The 17,092-nt window shown below is 31.8% G+C and overlaps 1 long non-coding RNA gene and 1 other non-coding gene across 6 annotated transcripts in view; one reads left to right on the plus strand and one right to left on the minus strand.

Annotated features, from left to right (window-relative positions):
• The window catches only part of LOC140614086 (uncharacterized), a 205,359-nt gene extending 188,707 nt beyond the window's left edge, over positions 1-16,652 (minus strand). For all 5 annotated transcript variants that reach the window (XR_012014990.1, XR_012014986.1, XR_012014992.1 and 2 more), the window contains exons 1-2: positions 16,522-16,652; positions 9,603-9,654 (exon numbers count right to left, since the gene is read on the minus strand). This is a non-coding gene — a long non-coding RNA (uncharacterized lncRNA). The remainder of the gene's footprint in view (positions 1-9,602; positions 9,655-16,521) is intronic.
• LOC140624130 (U6 spliceosomal RNA) lies at positions 4,318-4,424 on the plus strand. The gene has a single exon (XR_012023660.1). It is a non-coding gene; the product is annotated as a U6 spliceosomal RNA (small nuclear RNA).
• Positions 16,653-17,092: the final 440 nt, after the last annotated feature.

Consider the following 17,092-nt stretch of genomic DNA (forward strand, 5'->3'; position numbering starts at 1 on the left):
CATGCATAATTTTCTTCACAACACATTTGGAGATGGGAAGCTTATCCATAACTTTCTAACTTAAGATGAGCAGTAGTTTGAGCAACTGAATCTTGATCTTCATCTTTAGATTATTTCGTTGTTTAGGCACAAACATATAAATACGTACATGTACAAATATTAAGTTAGCCAAGAGAAAGTGAAACAATAAAGCCATCAAAAGAAACGAGTAGTGTAGCAGCTATGGTGAACAGCTGAGGGCAAAGAGACATAGATTTGACTCTTGGTGAAATCATAAAGATTTTTCTTCTACAGCTTACAGAAATATAGCAAAAAAATTAAAAAGGAGTCTTGCTAAACATAGCTTGTAAATCTAGTACTATTAGTAGCCCCATTTATGAATATTCAGAATGGGAACAAAACAAAACAAAACAAAAAAACCCTGAAGTTTTAACTTTTAACTTAGTATAAGATTCAGGCATAGGGGGTGGGGAGTGGAGTTGGAGAGGTGTTTGTATCTCTAAATGTGACTCTCTGTTCTTATCCTTTCAATTCTATCCTTGTAATCAGTAAATCGCTGCACTTGGTGATAATGCATGCATATGGAAAAGGACTAATTTATTTTCATGAAGACTATTAATAGGTTGCAAGAGAGAAAAAGTAATTAACTATAACTTCCAGCTTTATAATAACCATAAACTTATTAAACCTCTCCACAGTAATATTTAGAGAATACTGATGCAGTATGTCTTTGAAGATCAAGTTGTGCTGGACTTGCATGCAAATATTTAAGAAGTTAATTAAAATATAAATTATTTTTGAACTCTGATTCTGGTTATATTGTAAGAGTACATTCTAATTATTAATGAAGCATCCAAATTTTCTTCTTTTTTCCTAATTAGAATTTCTGGTTATGTTTGTTTGGGGCCATCAAAATTCAGTGCTAGTACTAGACACATTGGTATGAATTACTAAGTCGAGAAAAAGTTGTTTTAGTACCTTCCTCTTTTTTCCAATAATAAAACTAACAAATTTAACCTTTATTCTGAGTGTTCTATTTTTATGTTCTAAATAAAATCTGGTATTTTTAAAATCAGATAAAGGTGCTTCCATATTTTTATGCATTTTCAGGATATTAAAAATTAGATGGACCTGAAGCCTACAACAAGAGGATACAAGAGAATAATTAGTGATTCTAGTTATTTCATTTCATTACCTTACTGGTCATTATATTAAATCTTTGTATGTTAGTATCTGTATCAATACTGGAATTAAATTAGGCATTTTACAGATCATCCTGAGATATCAGTACAAATAATGCACAGATAAGGTAAAATATTTTGCTTCTTTGATGTATATAACACTTCAAGTATGATGATAGGATGCAAGATACTTTTCTTCATATTGCTAGTCCAGATTTGAGAAGTATGGGATCCCTGGGTGGCGCAGCGGTTTGGCGCCTGCCTTTGGCCCAGGGCGCGATCCTGGAGACCCAGGATCGAATCCCACATCGGGCTCCCGGTGCATGGAGCCTGCTTCTCCCTCTGCCTGTGTCTCTGCCTCTCTCTCTCTCTCTGTAACTATCATAAATAAATAAAAAAAAAAAAAAAAAAAAAAAGAAGTCACACTGAGAAGTAATATGTACTAACAAATATTTGTAGAGGTCAATAATTAGCATCTAACAAATATTTGTAGAGGTCAATAATTAGCATCTAAAGTATTTATATTTTTATTTATGTAGTGATTTCATTACTAATGCTTATTTTCATCATAGTTAAATATTAGCAAATTAATTAGCCATGTAACAGTATTTGTATTTATGTCTAAATATAGGCAAGTAATGTAACAGCAAATTCATATCTTTTGTAAACATTTTTCAATGCAGTTATTTGTTGTATATTTATACAAAATGAAATATTATCAAAAGAAAATAAAAATTAATAGAACGGGTTATATGTTAGTAGTCTTAAGCTAGAACAATATCTTTTACTGCTTAGCTTGTTGTAAACTTTTAGTAAACATCCAGAATTGAATTAACACTTGGGAACAAAAGTTATCACTAAAAGAGGCCAGAAGATAACTACTGAGTAAGAAATGCCTGAATTCTCCAACATTAGTGACTGTCGGTGTCAGTTTGATCAACCAACATCATTTAAGAACTCTCCATGAGCCATTATTATGCTTAATTTTGAAGATTTAAAAATAAATGAAATGTTCACTGCCCTTGAGACATCTTTCCTAGCCACGAAAGAAGGAATGAGGGAAGATAGGAAGAGCTTCATCATTTCTAATATGGTGTAAATTGCTAGATTTTTCTTTTTTGTAAGGACAAAATTCACATTATTGTCAAGCTCATAATAGTTAGCCAACCATTTTATTTCACACATGAGAAAATTGATCCTCAGAAGCAAAATATCTTTTTTTAAGTTCATACAGCTTGCTATTTGTAGGTCCAGAATGAAATGCTTGTGTTTTCTATAGATTCCTAAGAATCTCAAGCAAATGTATAGTTATAGATGCTAGGAAAAGATACCTAGATATGGAAAGATAACTTGTCCCTTTCTCAGCTGCTTTGACTTTTGAGTCTGCCATTAGTGTCCTAATGTGCTCTACTTCAGCCCTTTCATCTTTTGTTAGTTAAATATACTATGACTAGATTCAACTCTGTTGTAAACAACCATAATTTCTTCCTTCTCTCTTTAAAAAAGATTTATTTATTTATTTATTTATTTATTTATTTATTTATTTATGGAGTGTGTGAGCAGGGGGAGGGGCAGAGGGAGAAAATCCCTCCTCACAGAGCTTGGAGCCTGACATAGGAGTCCATCTCAGGACCCTGAGATCCCCACCTGAGCTGAATCCAAGGGTTGGACTGAGCCACCCAAGCACGCCTTCCTTTATCTTTTATTGGGATGGATTTTTTTAAAGCAGTGCTTCTCAAACTTTAATGAGCATATAAATTACTTGGGGTATTAGTAAAATTAGGATTCAAATTTAGTAGGTCCAGAAAGTGACTTGAATTTTTTTTTGATTTTGATAAATTCTTAAATTATATTGATGCTGGTCATCTGAACATTATTGTTTACTGAGTAACAAGGCTTTGAAAAAGCAGAATGATAGTTATTGCTCTACCCTAAAGGCTGACTGGTCTTTTCACTCCTTGCAGACATTTTAGATTTTGAAAAATCCACCTGGAGGGAGGCTGACTCCGTAGATAATAAAGGCTTATGCATACTTCAATAAAGAGCCTTATGTGTATATAGCACAAACTGAGAACAAAATCAGCCGTTGGACTTCCATGATTCTCTGCTCAGTGACTGTTAGGTTTTTGGCATCTAAGATTACATAGCCAAAATATATATATATATTTTTTTTTTTCCAAGCATCATTTCTGTGTTCTGGATTGATTTTACATGAATAAACCCTAGGATTATGCCTTTGACTAGTTATGCAGCAACCCCTAGGATTTATTCAGTCAATAAGCATTCATTAAGCTCAACTACATCAGATGCATTGCCCTTATTGCTGCATAAGCCCAAAGAAACAAACAGTGGTATTACTATAAGCCACAATGCAAAATACTCTGTTGATTTGACAGTGACCTAGGAATATTGTGTTTATCTCCATATTTGGTAGCAAGATAATGTTATTTACATATTTTCTGAATTATTATAATGATAATATATGACTAAAGTAATGGTAGTGGTGTGTATATATCTTGCAACATGCCCTTCCCACCCATCCAAAAAAAGGGAAGAAAAATAATAAGAATAAAACTGTAAATATCCATGCTCTTAGGATAAATATGAGGACATCTTCAAATTTCCTGTAAGTGAAAAAATACATAAAACATTCCACAAAGCTATTGGCTGTGGCTCCATCACATGTATTTATGGAGAGCGAGAAAACTTGAGAAAGAGATCAGCAGTTTCAGAATACTCAAATGTAAGTGTGAACAAAGAATTTCATAAACAGCAAGCCTGTTTCTATCCAGATTAAGTGAAGGAATTAAACATATAAGAGCCCAAAAAAATATGCAGGAGCTCAAGGAATTGTGTGCCCAAGAGCCCTTCCTGATGAATCTATTAGAAGATGAACTTCATCCAACTATAACAATAAAAGGAGTGACAATAGACATTTTATATACTTAGTTCTAGATTGAGGACGAAAAGGAATGTATGGACGAGGGTGGAATAAAAAGCATTATATAATATATGTCATATGTTTCTGATGATATACAACAACAAAAAATAAAAGGAAATAGGGGAAGAAAAAAATTAGCATATGTTTATTGATGTTGGTACTAGCATTAGATATATCACTTAGGCATACATTATAGAGCTCACTTCAGCAGCATATATACTAAAATTGAAATGATACAGAGAAGATTAGCATGTCCTCTGTGCAAAGATGACATGCAAATTCATGAAATGTTCCATATTAAAAAATGTATACCATTAAAAATCAACAAGTTAGTAAAAGATTAAGAAAATAGAGACATAACGTTTTCATACAAAGGTAAGCAGTAGAACAAAAGTGTAAACTTGCCTAAGCATGGAGGCATATTTAGTGAAGAAAAAAGAAAAGAAATACATTATATATGTAATTATCAAATAAAATGAAATGTATATAATAGCTGTTATCAAACTAATGTAATAATTGAGACAAATATATAACACCAATAAATGTGAATAGGTCTAAATCATCTTTTAAACATTTTTAAAATTTGATTCACAAAACAAGTAATGACTATATATCTTATAAGATCTACACTTAATTTTTTTTCCCAAAAGCTAAAAATGAAGGTAAGTGGTAACCATAATAAATCAAATGTAGTTATATGGATATCAAAGTGAATACAATGCTAAAACCATTAAACTTAAAATAAGGACATGATTTCCAGGTACAAGCCTAAATTTATGATGAAATATAAAAATTATAAATAGTAGTGAATCAAATAATGCAATAGCAATCTTTATAAACTTAGAAACAATGCCAGAGGGATGCCTGGGTGGCTCAACGGTTGAGCATCTGTCTTTGGCTCAGGGCATGACCCTGGGTTCCTGGAATCCAGTCCCACATCGGGCTCCCTGCAGGGAGCCTGCTTCTCCATCTGCCTGTGTCTCTGCCTCTCTTTCTGTGTCTCTCATGAATAAATAAATAAAATCTTAAAAAAAAAGAAACAATGCAGAAAAACATAGACAGAAAGTCACTAATAACTGGAGAACCAAAGCACTTTTAATAGAATAAACAAATTGATGCTAAAATACATATGGAAAAATAAACATACAAAAATGGACATAAAATCAATTTTAAATAAGGAAATCTTTGGAAAAGAATAAACCTAAATTATATTAAAATATAGACCCTTCATAATCAACAGAGCATGGTTTTGTTGCAGAAGTAGACAAACTAATCAGGGAAACACATCCAGAGTTACTTTTAAAAAAAATATGAGTTTGATTTGAGATGAAAATAGCATCTCATATCTTTTGGGAAGCAAAAGACTTTTTAAGTAACATTATTGGAATAATTGGCTAACCATTGATAAAGGATAAAATTAGATCCAAATCTCATACCATTATTACACAAGAATAACATCAAAGAGTTCAGGGCTCTAAACATAAAACCATATACACTTTAGAAGAAAACAAAGGTCAAGTCCTTCTTAGTCTAGCTGTGTGGAAATGCTTTCTAACTATGAGTAAAAATGTAGATGCATAAAAGAAAAGTTTGACAAATTTTACTTAGTAGAAATAAAACCCATACCAAAAATGCTATAAAAAAGTAAAAGAAAATAGATATTAAGAGAATGAAAAAAAGAAAAACAAGCTGCAAATTAGAAGGAAATATTTGCAGATAACATATCTGAAAAAGTTTTTTATCCAGAATATATAAAGAACTCTCAAAAATCAATAGTAAGAAAACAAATGACCCAATTAAAAAGAGTCAAAGACTTGAGATATTTCATCACATAAGATATACAGAAAGCAATTAGGCTTATGAAACAAGTTCAATAATATTCTGAGCTATTAGGGAAACAAAAATTAAAACCATAATGAGATACTATTCCACATTTATTAGAATGGTTATAATGAAAAATGCTAATAATACCAAGTGTGGGTGAGGATGCAGAACAAATGGGACTTGCATCAATTATTGGTTGGTATACAAAATGGTAGAGCTACACTGGACAGTGTTGTGCAATTTTTTATATAGCTAAACTTACACAAATCATATTTCTCAGAAACTGTACTCCCATATATCTGCTGTAGAAAAATGAAAACCTGTGTTTACACAAACGCCTATGCACAAATGTTCATAGCTGCTCTTTTCATAATCACCAAAACCTGCAAATAACACAGATGTTCTTCAGGGGGTGAATGTATCAATAAAGCCTAGCACATCCATATAACAGAATGTCAGAAATAAAAATGAATAAATGTGATATATGTAAATAATTTTGATAAATTGTAAAGATATTACACAGGGCTATAGAAGCTAGTTTCAAATTGTTAAAAACTATATTTGCATTGATATGACATCATCACAAAGACAAAAGTATACTTAGGGAGAAGCGATCAGTGGTTGTCAGGTTTAGAGAGGGAAGAGGCTGTGACTAAAAGGGTAGCACAAGGGAAATTTGGGGCTAATTTGTATTACAATGCTGGTTACACAAATATATAAATATATGTATTAAAATAAAATATTGTACATGAAAAATATTAATTTTACAGTGTGTTAATATAAAAAAGTAGAAAAATATTTGAAAAACTTGAAAAAATAAGATCTTTATAAAATGAATTCCGAGGGATATATTGTTCAGTGAAAAAGGCAAAGTGTAAAAGAATATCTTCAATACAGCACCCTTTATAGAAAAAGAGAATTAAATGTACATATATATTTAAAGATATATATAATTTATTTCTGTAAGAAGAAACACTGGAAGGATAAACTAGAAACTAAGGAGATCTTTTTCTCTCCATGGGATGAACAATGAGATGTATTGGAATGATGCTTTTTGTAGTTTGGCCATTTGGAATTTTGTTACTATTCATGTCCCCATAAAGTGCCTAACTAAAATCGACAAGAATGGTAAAAGTTTTTAATGGCATATAGAACACTGTAAGTGTAGAAAAAAAATAGTACATCAGAGAAATAGTAAGATATGTTCTCTACTGCTTTAGTGAGCTCCTTTTTTTCCCAATAACTATTACAGGTGATTGCTTTCAAATCTGTGGAGGGGAAAACCTGTAATATTCTATATACTTCCAATAACAGCCCTTATCTATACCAATCAAATAGCAATCTTAGAACTCTCCACTCAGCTCTTAAATATTAATATAGTACCCTGAAAATTGCTGGGCTAAGTGGTGACTGCAAGAGGAAAGAATATCAAACACTATAATTTATTTGGTTTAATACAGATTTTATAGCCACATTTCCCACAATGTATCAGATATCATGCTTTGTAAAATAAAGATATTATGTAACTTTTTGCTATACACTGAAGCATTTACAAAAGGACATAAAAAGAAAGAAAATTTGATGCGATGCCTTGAAACTCAGAAAAAATAACAATTAAAAAACCTCTGGTAGTTCTAGGGGTGCCTGGGTGACTCAGTCAAGTGTCTGACTCTTTGCTTCTGCTCCGGTCATGATCTCAAGGTTCTCACATCGAGTCCTGCACTGGGCTCCATGCTCAGTGTAGAGTCTGCTTGTCCCACTCCTACCACTCACCCTGTTCTCTCTCTGTCTCTGTCTCTGTCTCTCTCTGAAATAAATAATATCTTAAAAAAAAAACTGCTTTTTTCTTAGATATGACTATTAATGATGTTAATTGAATTATTTATACCATTTTTCTATGTGAAGGTTTATTTTTATTTTTTAAATAATCTACTCTGTGGATAAACCTTACTCTCTAGTTCTTGCTCATTTTTATTCTTATTAAAAGATATCTAGTTATTAAAGGATAATACATTATTCATTGCATCATCCAATGGAAATAAATGCTAAATTATGGAGATACTTTATTCAAACTTCTGAAGATTAGGCAAGCAATTATGTTAAACATAAAATTTATTCCCTTTCATGCCCCCTTTCTAAATATAAGCATTTCATTAAATTCTGAGGAATTTTCTCTGTCCTTACAGCTAAAGACCTAGAAGATAAGCAAACACAAAACAAAACAAAAAAACCTCCTCAGCTATTGTTTTATTAAATTCTAATGAAAAACTAGGTCCAAGGCTCTGAGTTTTAAAAGCTCTGTAGAGAGAGAAATAAATAATTACCGAATTGACTTAAATACAATTCTGGCACTAAATAGCCAGAACAAGAATAAAAATAAAATTTAGATAGATGTTTGACCCTTAGGACATGTTTAAGGGCTTTTAGTCATTAATTTAAAAATAAATGCTAAAAAATTAAATTAAAATAAAAATAAATGCTAGCAATGAAAAAAAAGCTAATATTACTTAGCATCAAAAAGTTAGGAAGAGCTTTAACTGAAGAAATGTTAAATTGGGTTTTTAAGACATCAAAGATTTGTGGGAATTTTTTTCACTCATCTTTCATATCTAATCTGAAAATGTATATCCAACACGAATTACATTTATCAGAAGTCATTTCTGTGTGAATATTAATGAGTGTTGTTAAGTCATTAGCTTCTCTGGAGCTCTGGACCCAACAGGATCTTCTAGATTAGATATTAGATATTATGATATCTTCTAGATTAGAATGCCTCCGATTGTTCCAGACTTCTTAAACATTGACTGCTGTGCAAAAGTAATTCTAATACTTTCTTATCCAAATTTCATGTATGTTTGCAACCTTGAATGGCATCGTTAATGAAGGAAAGTCTTCTTCACCCCTATCATTTAACCCTGAGCTTTTTCTGGTTTGTTGATTTTCCTTCCATTCAGTCACAGTGCAGTATTTTATTCCCATTATAAAATCTCATTGTTTCTGACGTGAGATTTGTCTTTCTGATCTTTTTCATATCTGCTTTTAATATTGGCCCTTCTTTGTTGCACATTTAGTTGATGTTCCCCTGCGTTATATCTTTTCTACAGTTTATTTTTAAAATACATTGAATACTTTATTTGCTCTCTTCTGAACTCCCTTCAGTTTCAAAAGAGAATTAATCAGTTTCAAGTAGAAGACACTAATTACTTTGCTTGTCTAACGTGTGCAGGTTCTATGTACACAAATATAGGATTCAATTAATTACCATAATATTTTATTGAATGCTATTCAGTTTATGTTATAATTGTAGTTATACGATAGCTAATCCTTCTCCTGTATTTTTCAGAGTGGCATATTAGTGTGACAAAATACATCTGAATTTATTTATTTATTTATTTATGAAGATTTTATTTATTTATTCATGAGAGACAGAAAGAGGCTCCCCACAAGCAGCCTGATGCAGGACTTGATCCTGGACCCGGGATCATGCCCTGAGTCAAAGGCAGACACTCAGCTGCTGAGCCAACTAGGCGTCCCTGAATGTATTTATTTTATCAACAAAAATTCATTTTGTCAAAATACCTGTTCAATAATTTATTCAATGGACACTTCCCAGGTGAAATTAACAGTTTAGGCATTTGTGCCAGACCCAAGCTTACCACACTAGAAGAGACATCTCCTATTTTCATCTTTTTAGCATTCTCTTTTTTTCTGAGAGAAAAAAAAGCAAACGTGATCGGATGGTCTGTACGTTTTCCTATCTTGTCCACATAAGAGATGCACCCACAACTCACCCCTGTTTAACCAGGACCATTATGTCTGTCTTGTCTCAGGAATTGTTAACTCAGAGATGGAGTGTAACCCAAATCTAGACAATCAGATTCCTCTCCAGGAATGTAATGAGATCATGGTGAAAAATGTACTTGAACCCTTTTCTGTTATTAAATATTAAGAAAGTATAAACCAAGAATTGCAGTTAAGCCACATTTGACAACATGTAGAAAGACACTGCTTGAAAATTAAATTATCTGGGCAGCCCAGGTGGCTCAGCGGTTTAGCGCCGCCTTCAGCCCAGGGCGTGATCCTGGAGACCGAGGATCGAGGCCCACGTCGGGCTCCCTGCATGGAGCCTGCTTCTCCCTCTGCCTGTGACTCTCTCTCTCTCTCTCTCTCATGAGTAAATAAATAAAATCTTTAAAAAAATCAAATTATTAAAGAGAGGAAAAATAAGCTAAGAGACAAAAGGAGCATTCAGATCCATTGTTTAAGATATTAAATCTAGCCATTTCTAAAGCCACAGGGTGTTATGTGGACTTCCTATTGTGTCAAACAATAAGTTCCCAGGTGAGATTAAACTAGTTTAGGTTAAACTTCTGTTATTTGCAACAGAAATGTTTCATATACTTATCTAAGGTAGTGTTTTCTGATTACAACATGAGTCAAACTTATAAAAAAATCAGACAATGCAATCTCGTATAACAAAAAAAATGGATCCTCAAAATAATCAATGGTGTGTGTATGTGTGTATGTAAAAGAAAGGGTGGGGGCAGGGAGAGAGAGAAGTTTGGTATAAATAAACAAACAAACAAACAAACAAATAAATAAATAAATAAATATTCTTTAATAATGAATTCACTCAGAATAGTTTTGATTTTAAATAAAATACCATAATTACAGAATGTTATCTATATATATATAAAAACATATATACCATTGTAAATAACATAGAATATACCATTGTAAATAACATAGAATATGATGGATAATGTACGTAATGGATATATAGCAATAAAATGCAACCATGATTAAATTCAAGAATACCAAAGATTTAATGAAGTTTCCTTTCGAGCTTCAGTGTCTTACTTAGGATCTGAATTCTTTACTAATATAGCATAATGTTAATGTCGAACATTGAAATTAAAATGCCTCCAAAATAACTGCTTTATTTTTGGAAACATACAGGGAAAATATGCATTTCCTCAGGAGAGCTGTTTATTTTATATTGAAAAAAAAAGATGAAAGGACTTTCATAAATGTTTGCTTTGAGGTCAATAATTTAGACTTACAACATGACAGAAGGTAATGTGTTTACTAATCATAACACTGCAAGAATATTAATCAAATGTGAAGAAATAAAAAAATTTAGTGACGACCATATGGTACATTAAGAACGTTTTCCAACTATTGGGGGGAGAGGGAAATTGCCTCTAAGAGACAACATAATTAAAAGTGAGAAGAATATCCTACTACAAAAAGCAAATCTAATAATGAAAAGCATCCAGTATAATTGCAGGAAAGAATTATAAAATAATTAAGGATCAATGTACTCTGCACAGAGATATGGAGAAAATATAGCATTTTAGTAAATGTCACTTAGAAAGCAGATATGGAGAACCATTAAACAGAGTGAATAAATGTTAGCAATTGAGAAAAAAAAATCACAAGAGTCTTATGTAGTCAGTAGAAACAGCACAAAATACTAGAAAGAAAACCTAAACCACTCAGATAAGGTATAACTGAAACTGCCATGTAATTATTTTTTTTAATCTTTGAAAAATAAACAAAAGAAATCTACCCATTGTATTTAATAGACAATTTTAAATGCAGGAAAATTTGGATCATTTTCAATATTAAATGCTGAATAAAAATTCATTTGATATATCTCACAAAACTGAGAAACTTGCCTCCTTTCCATGGTCCAATTTTTATGTGGAGTGAAATATAACAAAGATAACATTATATTTCAGTGTAAATATTCTATACTTTGTATATCTTTTTCCATATTAATATTGCTAATTCTCTAAAATATCTTGGAATATGACCTTTATATTATGTGAAAATTACTATATGACAGTTTGAAAGAGAATCTACATAATAGAATGATAGGTATGCTCTGGTATTTGGTGGGTAGAGACCAGGAATGCTGGTAAATATCATACAATGCACAGAAGAGCCCCTTATAATAAAAAAAAAAACTGGTCCAAAATGCCAAGGTTTATAAATGTTATTGTAAATGAAGAAACAGACATTGAAAACTTATTTGCCTAAGGTCACCAATAAGTAATAGCAAACTAATAGTTTGTGGGAAAAGATTTGACCTGTGAATTTGAATCGTGAAAAATTTATTTATTTATTTATTTGTTTGCTTGAGACCGAGAGAGAGAGAGAGAGAGAGAGAGAGAGAGAGAGGCAGAGACACAGGCAGGGAGAAGCAGGCTCCATGCAGGGAGCCTGATGTGGGACTCGATCCCGGGTCTCCAGGATAATGCCCTGGGCTAAAGGCAGGTGCTAAATTGCTGAGCCACCTGGGCTGCCCTGAATTGTGAAAAAATACTTTAAGATGGCTAGCGTAATATTTATCCTTCTTTTTTCCTCTAACCCCTTTCGTTTCTCTCTGAAATCTTAGGTCAGTAAATAGTATTCAACTATACCTGAAAAATTAATTCACTCACTTCTTTTCTGAATCAAACTGCATAAATTATTTACATTTTGGTAATAGCAAATATTTGAAGACTCTTCCTACAAGTACTGCTTAAGCACAGCATGTGTTTTTAATTATGTTTCATGTGGCATTACTGTCATTTTCCTGAGCTGAGAGTACATCATTTTTAGAAATAATTTAAATTAGACCTATTATTTTTCTTACCTATATACTATCTTATTAACTCATATTTTGATAACTTCTTGGCTACTATTGTTTTCTTGATTTAATAAGACAGTGTATGATCACATTTCACATAATTTGTGTTCTTGAATCTTTTTCCTCCCACAGTAAACCAATAGGATATTAAGGGCATGAGCCATCTGTTAACGCTTACATTTATTTCAAGTTTGTTAAATTCTGCAGATTTTCTATATTTATTTTTAATTAGTAATTGTTCATTATTTAGAATACATGCCAGTATGTAGGATCTAGATGAACCTCAATAGTTGGAGATGGATATTTAGTTCATGGCACTTGACTCAGAGCTGACTTTTGTCTGGAGGATTCAACACTAAGGGACAGACACAAATCATTCTCCACTATAATACAGTGTGAAATATTGGGTATACAATGAAAGGGTCTGTCTACACTTGTCAGATATTCCTACAAAATATTGGGACTTATAAAGAAATGTTTAAGTTGATATACTTTGAAATGGCATATTTAGTCAGGTAGTAAGCCTGTGATTTAGTGCAGGAAAAATATTATCTTTTAAAGGAAACAGGACAGATTGCTTTCAGGGTGCTGCCAGAAAGAACTATTCCAACATATTAGGTAGAGATGAATAAAATTGTATACCCGTGCAAGGGATCTTAAACTGCTAAATCAAAGTTTTATTGCTTCTGTTTAATTTCAAAAATTAGCCCTTATTTTTTCTTATTTTTTGTTAGGATTGTGTGAATAAGGAAGTTCATTATACAATAAATTAAAATGATTAGATTTGTTTATATATTTCTATCAAACATTTATTTATTTACTTGCAAAAATGGAGGGCAAATTGAATACATTAGTTTAATCCTCATAATTCATTTACAATTGTATAGGAAAGTACTTTTGTTCACTCATTATTTTACAAAATATATTTCAATGGTTACATAAAACTCTGTAAGTTATATTAATGTACTATATTTAAACCCTTCTTCATTATTAGGTATTTATATTACTTCTAGTTATTTTCTCCTAAAGTTCAGCAAATATTTTTATTCCAAAGAATTTTTTTTTCCTTTTTTAAATTTATGGAGGTTGGAATTACGGGGTAAATATTTTTAAACTACTTTTCACATATTTTGCCACCATGAGAATTTAATTAGTTTTGCCTTTGATTTGTTAGGTTTTTCATACAGTTAGATGTCATATTCATCTGAAAATCATTTTAATACTGGATATAAATTCAAAGTATGACATTTAATATATAATTGATATTCTCAGAAACAATATTAAATAAATAATTATTTGTCCACTGATCCAAATGAGATGTACAAAAGTCTAATAAATTCATGTCATTATAATGCTGTTTAATTAATACAATTTTTTTTAATTAATACAATTTTTAAAAATCAAGTTTTTATATCTTATAATACTCCTCCTTTATTACCATTATTGTTCAAAAATTTCTTCAAAATTCTGTCAAATGACAGATTGTTATCATTATCAGGTTCTTCCATAAATAGAAATTAGGTTTTAATTGGGTTTGCATTAATCTATACTTTAATTGAGGGAAATGTTTATCTTCACAATGTTTTTCCAGGTTGGGAATATTTATTCAATAAATTATTCCTAATGCACCATGGTAAACCTTTATATGATCCTTTACATACATCTTGCATTTCTAATAATTAATTACTAGATAATATTATTATAAATTTACTTTATACTAGTCCTCATTCTTTTTTTTTTTTTTTTAAAGATTTTATTTATTTATTCATGATAGTCACACAGAGAGAGACAGAGAGGCAGAGACACAGGCAGAGGGAGAAGCAGGCTCCATGCACCGGGAGCCCGATGTGGGATTCGATCCCAGGTCTCCAGGATCACGCCCCGGGCCAAAGGCAGGCGCCAAACCGCTGCGCCACCCAGGGATCCCACTAGTCCTCATTCTTAAATGCAACACATTTAATCATCACTATAGCTTCTTGGTGCCTATTATTATTGCTATCTCATTTTACCACCATGGAAACAGAAACAGTGAGAGATTTTTTAAATCATCTGAAGTCATGGAAATGAGTTGTGATGGAGAACTATGATATATATATATATATATATTTAATACGAGTACATTCAAGTATGTGTTCTATATTATCTGTGATACCTATTTATATATTTATTATATGTAAATGTATGTATAAATATGTTCTGATGTTTTAGTTATTTGGAATTTAATATGAGGAAATACATACACACAACAAACACAGACCCATTCACACACAAATATGTTTTCATTTGGTTGGTATTGGTGTGTAAGAACAACTGTGTTGTTATCTTGTATACCACTGTTAGAGCTTAAATTGTGTTCTCAAAAAAGGTTGAAATTCTAATGCCCAGAACCTGTGAATGTGAACTTATTTGGAAATAAGATATTTGCAGATGTATGAAGTTAAGATGATTCCATACTAGCTTAGGGATCCCAATATATTATGACTGGTGTCCTTATAAGAGGAAGCAGACATAGGGAAGAGATTGCCACACGAAGCAGATGGAAGACAGGCGTGTGAAGACAGAGATAGATAGATTGGATTGGCCAAAAGCCAAGGAACCCCTCAAGCTACCAGAGCTTCAAAAGGCAAGGGAGGATCCTCCCCTAGAGACTTCAAAGGAAGCACAGGCTACCCAGAACTTTGTTTTGAACTTCCAGTCTCTAGGACCTTGAGATGACACACCTCCCTTGATTTAAGCCACCTAGTTTATAATATTTTGTTATAACAGCCCTGGGAAATCCATACAGCCATAGAATTATCATATTAGTACTAATAATTTCATTTGATTTTAGTATAAACAACTCTTTTCTGTGAAACAACTGAAATTTATTCTCTAACTTTTAATATATGTATCTGAGTTTATTAACTAGCACTTCAACCACAAATTTTGTTCATTACAGTGATATTATACTTCCTTAGTCTTCATTATAATGAGACTCATTTAAGGTTGCATAAGTTGCTCATTTGCTTTATCATTGTTTTTAGGACTTGTTAAGAGAGAATGGTCATGGGACACCTGTGTGGCTCAGCTGTTGAGTGTCTGCCCTCATGCTCAGGACATGATCCCAGGGTCCAGGGATCGAGTCCCAGACTGGGCTCCCTGTGAAAAGTCTGCTTCTCCCTCTGCCTACGTCTTTGTTTCTCTCTCTGTGTGTCTGTCATGAATAAATAAATGAAATCTTAAAAAAAATAGAATAGTCATATTACTAGACCATCTAAATTCTGGTAATATTTTAAATTTGATTAATGATTTTATAGCATATATTGCAATAATAATAAATTTTCCCCTTTATATTAGATATGTTTATGTCTATAATATCAATGTATTTTTATTGGCCAGCTGTTATAATGCATCATTTTATTTACTAGATTTTATATATAATTGCCACAATACTCTCTCCAATAATTGCCTTTTTTAAAAAATAGATTTGATCGTTAAGAACTATGTTAGGGTTATAATAAACTAAATAGATAGTAGACCATATAGTTACCATATACCCTAAACTCATTTGTTCTACTGTTAACATGTTAGTATAGTGCATTTGTTAAAGTTAATGAGCCAGTATTGATACATAATTATTAAAATCCATATTTTATTCAGATTTCCTTTGTTTTGACCTAACATCATTTTATTTTCTAATATTTCAATTAAGATACCAGTTTGCATTTAGTTGTGCCTTCTTAAGCTCAACTTGGCTGCGACAATTTCTTAGTTTCCATATTTTTGATGATTATGACAATTTTGAGGAGTCAGATACATTATTTAATGCCCATTCTTTGTACTGTGTCTCTTTTTCTCATGATGAGACTGAGGTTATGAGTTTTTGAAAGAAAGACCATAGAGATAAAGTTCCATTCCCATTGCATTATTTCAAGGGTTCAAGTTACTACATGACTTACTACTGTCAATGAGAACCTTGATCATCGGATGGTAATCTTTATCAGATTTCTGTACAATGAATTTACTCTGTTTTCCTGCCTTTCCATCCCACACTCTTTGGAAGGAAGGCAAAATGTGCAGTATGATTCACTGTTTGTGATGTAATGTTCTAAGAGTTTTGAGAAATACCTAGTGTCATATATCCACCATTAAAGTGTCAAACAGAAAAATTTCACTACACTAAAGAATTATTTTGCACTTTACCAATTGAATTCTTCAGTCTTCTCCCTGAGCCATTGGCAATCACTGACCTTTGTTCATTTTCATAGTATAATTTGACATATTGAAGAATGCCGTGTAACTGAAATCATACAGAATGCAGGCTCTTTGGAGTAGCTTCTTTTGCATAGCAATATGTATTTAGGATTTATCCATATCTTCTTATGGATTGATAACATTTCATTTTGTAATTGAATAAGGTCCTTCACCTGGTAATTTTTGATTTCTACTAGCAACAAATAAAGAGTTCCTCTTGTTCAGAATCCTCACCTGCAATTTATATTGTCAGATTTTTGGATTTTAGCCATTCTA

The sequence above is a fragment of the Canis lupus genome, chromosome 2 (assembly GCF_048164855.1).
Source record: "Canis lupus baileyi chromosome 2, mCanLup2.hap1, whole genome shotgun sequence".
In the NCBI taxonomy this organism is placed as follows: Eukaryota; Metazoa; Chordata; class Mammalia; order Carnivora; family Canidae; genus Canis; species Canis lupus.